The sequence below is a fragment of the Ictalurus furcatus genome, chromosome 8, assembly GCF_023375685.1.
Source record: "Ictalurus furcatus strain D&B chromosome 8, Billie_1.0, whole genome shotgun sequence".
NCBI classification, from domain to species: domain Eukaryota; kingdom Metazoa; phylum Chordata; class Actinopteri; order Siluriformes; family Ictaluridae; genus Ictalurus; species Ictalurus furcatus.
The window spans coordinates 30,542,802-30,548,441 of NC_071262.1; positions in this window are offsets into that span (position 1 = coordinate 30,542,802).

Below are 5,640 nucleotides of genomic sequence, written 5' to 3' on the forward strand. Positions count from 1 at the left end.
GTGAATTTTTTTTACAAAACATCAAAAGGTTAAACAATAACGACAAATTTCCACAGCCTTCTTTACTCATCTTTATCAAGCGTGCCAATATTAATGGAGGACGCTGTAAGCACTATTCAGAAGTTATGTGAGAGTGGCACACATGGGGGCGGAGTTTGTCTAAAACAGAGTTACGTGTCACTGTCTGACAGATTGATGTGACTGTAATACGTCAGGCTGAAAGTTATGTTTCGGGTGTAAACACACTCAAAAGCACATTGTTAAATACATCACTATGACACTGTTCATGAGATAATCATATATTCCCATGAAAAAGTTTTTATCCACACAGAGAACTTTGGAAAAAGACGCATCTCAATTTTCATCTTAATCTCGATGAGTGAACATTTTATGGCTAAAACACTAAACGCAAAGAATTAACATTAAAAACATATCAAATCCCCTACATCCTGCACACACACTATGATTTCATGACCTCGAAGTAGCGTCTTGTGGCTTCATTCATTTGTGCGCTAGTAACTGTCGGAACACGGTATAATAACGTTATATATATATATATATCATAATATGACAGTGTGTGTTTATTTCTATGAGCAAATTCAAACGATGGAGCAGATTCCCTCTCATTTCAGCTGAATTTCAGAGTTCCCTGCTCGTATAGGATGTAAGATGACATGCTCTGTCTGTAGATAACAGTGTGTTTAATGTATGAGAAGAAAAAGAGGATGGATAGAGAGAGCGGTGAAAGAAATAAAAGATTTTTTGTAGCATCAGTGTAACATTATAACACTTAGCGTAGTTAATTGATGTTAATAATATCAGCTCCGTCAGCTCCAGGTTTATTACACACAGTATATATGTAATGTACTATACAGCGTATAGAAGGCTACATCCAGTAGCTAATCAAACGAGCATTGTGTATGACTATAAAGCTAATAATGTAAAGTATTTCTGATTTCTAATAATATGAAATAAACACGTGTTGTGTAAATGCCCCAAATGTTCTTAATCGTTTTCAGGAACTAAATAAGAAAACGTCTGTGCGCATGTTTGTGGATGTTATTCTAACAATAACGGCACAGTGATTCACAGAATTTCAGCTTCAACCTTTCGAGTTTTATTACAAGGCAGCTGTGTTACTGGACCCTAAGTGAGGAACCACAGGTACTGTAAGAAGAAACTGGCAAAGAACGTTAGGAGGCAACTCTGACAGGAACCGGCACAGAAATGTGTAACAATGAGCAATGTTTGTTTACAAAGTTATAAAGATTGTGTTTTTTCTCATAAATTTGTATGAAATCAACCATAACTCCTGTGTCTGTTTTTCTTTAATGCTTAGGGTCCAAATATTTATTTCCAAATAAGAACTAAATGGTTAGAGCCAGCTTTATTTTATAAATATAAATGTAAATATTAGCCACTTTAGACAGTCCCCCCACCCCCCCCACCCCCACCCCCCACACACACAGAACCCGAGCAAGTTACGCATTTTTATTATTGATTTCGTTTCACATTATATCATAACCCAGTCAATTCAGTTGGGTCAATAACTCTAATAACTTCATAATAAACAGCTATAACAGCTTTAATGGAGGGTGAATGTCATCGCGGACGCTCTGGTTGTGCTTGACAGACCCCCACTTTGAGAAGCGGTGCTCTAGAGGCTTAATTTAAAACATAAATGTTGTTTTGGATTTCAGTATATTGGCTATGAGCCATACGGCCTCGTGGATTAGTGCGTCTCATTTATTTATGCGCGAGCGTGAGGGTAAGATGTGTTTCAGTCCCTCGGGGTGTGAGAGAGAAATCTCAGCAATACATCAGTGTTTTCATACACACACACACACACACACACACACACACACACACACACACACACACACACACACACACAGGTACCATCACTGGCCCATATGTCTATTGATTTTCGGAGAAGCTCCACTTATCTCTATATTGGCCTCCATTACGGCGCGGGCGTGCGGGTTACGCTGCTGATGATAAAGCTGAAATCGTGTCAATTCCTCTGATAAAAACTTCACTTTGAGGCCTAACGGAGTGAAGAGAGATTCTTTAACCTGTAAAGCTTTTAGATTTCAACCCCCATAACCCATCAATTTATCTAAGGTCATAGGCAACAAACTGAAGCCAAAGGCCGTGACAGTGTTTTCACAGAGGAAATAACACTCCTGTGCTGACTCTATTATCTATTTTATATATATATATATATATATTTTACTTTTAAAAGAATAAAATTGCACAATTAAATCAAGAACAGAGCAAACATGCAATGTTTTAACACACACACCGTTAAAAAAAATACAAAGAAATAAAAAACATGAAAAGAAAGACAAAAGAAAAGAAACACAGATCTGTGTGCATTTTATTGCTGATGAACATCTCTCTCTCTCTCTCTCTCTCTCTCTCTCTCTCTCTCTCTCTCTCTCTCTCTCTCTCTCCCTCCCTCTCTCTCCCCAGCTGTATGGAATTAAAATCCAACAGTCAGAGGATGAAGGCTGTAATCCACCTGAGACACAGACAGAGATATGGAGAGAGAGAGAGAGAAAGAGAAAGAGAGAGCGAGAGAGCTTTCTTTTTTTCCTCTCCTCTCATCTCTCATCAGATGGTGTGCGTCTCTGTCTCCCTGTCCAAAAGGTGCACAGATGATGGGACTAAATCAGGAATTAACGGCCCACTCAAAGGCTTTGCGACTGATCCTGCAGGTCAGCGAGGAGCCCCGTGACCTCTGACCTCTTCCCTTCACTTAGCAGAAGGGATAATGAACGAATCTGGACACGGAAGGAGCTTTTTTTTCTTCCTTTTTTCTCTTTTTTTTTTAGCCTGAAGTACTGTTCAGTCGAAAAATCTTAGACAAGGACTTAAAAAGCAATATAGTTATATATATATATACATATATATATATATATGCTTGTTTGGAATTTTATTTCCTCAAAATGAGTGTCAACATGACAATCGTGAGAATAAAAGACCCTGCAAAGGGTTCTTTAAACGTTTATTTGATAATTAAGGGTTCTTCGCTTTCTAAAACAGTTCTGCGTGGAAATCATTCTGATAAGGAAACACTTTAGGGTTCTACATTAAAACTTCCACCGGAGGAACAGCCACGTGATCTTCTCATGGAAAAATCACTCGGAGTTCACGCGTGATTAGAAGAATAACATGTGATCATGTGAGAAGCATTTAACGTGAAGCATATGTTGTGAAGTGTTGAAAAAAAAAACACACGTGTAAATTTGACACGTGAATCATGTGAAGCGACGTGCTTGCGTTAAAGTTATTTATTTATTTATTTATTTATTTTAAATCAACAATTTTCAGCTTCATATCAGTGCCTCGGTCAGTATATCAGTCACTAACAGATTATTTTGGAGTGGATTTAAACATGTTGTTTCTTTCTGTGGTATTAGAAGGCACTTAAAAATCATAAGAAATCTCGAATGAATAATTACGTTACGAAATGAGACTCTGAACGGAAGCCAGCGCAGATCAAAGTCTTTATTTTCAAACGGAAGTCAATAAACATGAAACGCGGTCTAGACTGGAAGAGATAATCGAGGTTTAAGCATGAAACTAGATTCGAGACATGAAACAAGAACAGGACACGAAAACACGACCGCTTAGCATACTTAAACGTATTCACCTATACATTCAGTTAATATTGCGTGAAGTGCGCAGCAACACGACGGCTTTAAATAACAAACATAATCACACTTGAACACAGACAGCCGGGACCAATCATGACACAACCTCGAACATCAACCAATACCTGAACAGGAAGAGAACAAAGCCAAAACAAAGGCACGTGTCCATAGGAAACAGTCCTCATTACGCAATCTCGTGCACCTGCGCGCTCTCCAGCTGTCCGTGCACGTCGACGCCGCAGCGCCATCTGCCGGCAAGATCGTGACATTACGTATGCTTTTTAGTCACGTCACATGCTGATTAATCACGTGATGTCAAGTGTTTAATCGATGCACAGTTTCAGGGCATCATGTTAAAATACACCTAAAAGACACAATACTATTATTCACCTTCATCACACGTAAAAAAAAAAAAAACACGTGAGACGTGGAGTTAAAATATTCAGGCAGAAAATCAAACATACACATCCAAGACATATTTGGCGTCTAACATTACCATTTGATTAAATAGATATTACATCTGAATGCAAGTCTATCTCTAGTCGAATTTTTTTCCTAAATGCAGGAACAGATCTTTAGTTACTCACTTTAAAAGATGTTGTTAAGCTCTGTTATTTTATTTTTGAATACATAATTGATTACATAGCAGTGATAATTCATAATTACACATTTAAGCACAAACTGTAACGCTCTGGTATACAAATTCCTTTACAAACTGTAGTGGGCGGGGCCTGTAGTGGGTGGGGCCTCACTGTGTCCTGAACACATACCAGCAAGTGACTCCTGTGGTGTAGTTCACAATAACTGTCTAAACAACAAGTCTGGTAGATTAGTCAGAGCAGGGGGATGTGATTATTATTATTATTATTGTTGTTGTTGTTGTTGTTGTTGTTGTAAGAAATTATTAGATTCAAACCTCTTCCAATAGACACAGATATAAACACAGATATAAACACAAACCTCATATCCATGCCTGATTTGTCAAGGCATTACCTGTGCATTTGCGTCTCAACTCCATTATTACTGCTTGTTAAAGCACACGGCGTCCACCAGGGGGCAGTAAGTGACAACGATTCACAAACCAACCAAGGTGACCCTGAAAAGCACTGAGAATTCAGAAACACTGAGAACTGACTACTCCACTGGTGTATAAGGAACAGACAGACTGTGGTCTAGATGAGAAGTCTCGGATAGCAATACAGGAGACTGTAATGTCAGTACTGAGGATATATGAACTGTTATGATTACAGCATGATTATGATTAATCCACGTGTGTACAGTGAGGGAAAAAAGTATTTGATCCCCTGCTGATTTTGTACGTTTGCCCACTGACAAAGAAATGATCAGTGTATAATTTTAATGGTAGATTTATTTGAACAGTGAGAGACAGAATAACAACAAGAAAATCCAGAAAAACGCATGTCAAAAATGTTATAAATTGATTTGCATTTTAATGAGGGAAATAAGTATTTGACCCCCTCTGCAAAACATGACTTAGTACTTGGTGGCAAAACCCTTGTTGGCAATCACAGAGGTCAGACGTTCCTTGTAGTTGGCCACCAGGTTTGCACACATCTCAGGAGGGATTTTGTCCCACTCCTCTTTGCAGATCTTCTCCAAGTCATTAAGGTTTCGAGGCTGACGTTTGGCAACTCGAACCTTCAGCTCCCTCCACAGATTTTCTATGGGATTAAGGTCTGGAGACTGGCTAGGCCACTCCAGGACCTTAATGTGCTTCTTCTTGAGCCACTCCTTTGTTGCCTTGGCCGTGTGTTTGGGGTCATTGTCATGCCGGAATACCCATCCACGACCCATTTTCAATGCCCTGGCTGAGGGAAGGAGGTTCTCACCCAAGATTTGACAGTACAGGGCCCTGTCCATCGTCCCTTTGATGCGGTGAAGTTGTCCTGTCCCCTTAGCAGAAAAACACCCCCAAAGCATAATGTTTCCACCTCCATGTTTGACGGTGGGGATGGTGTTC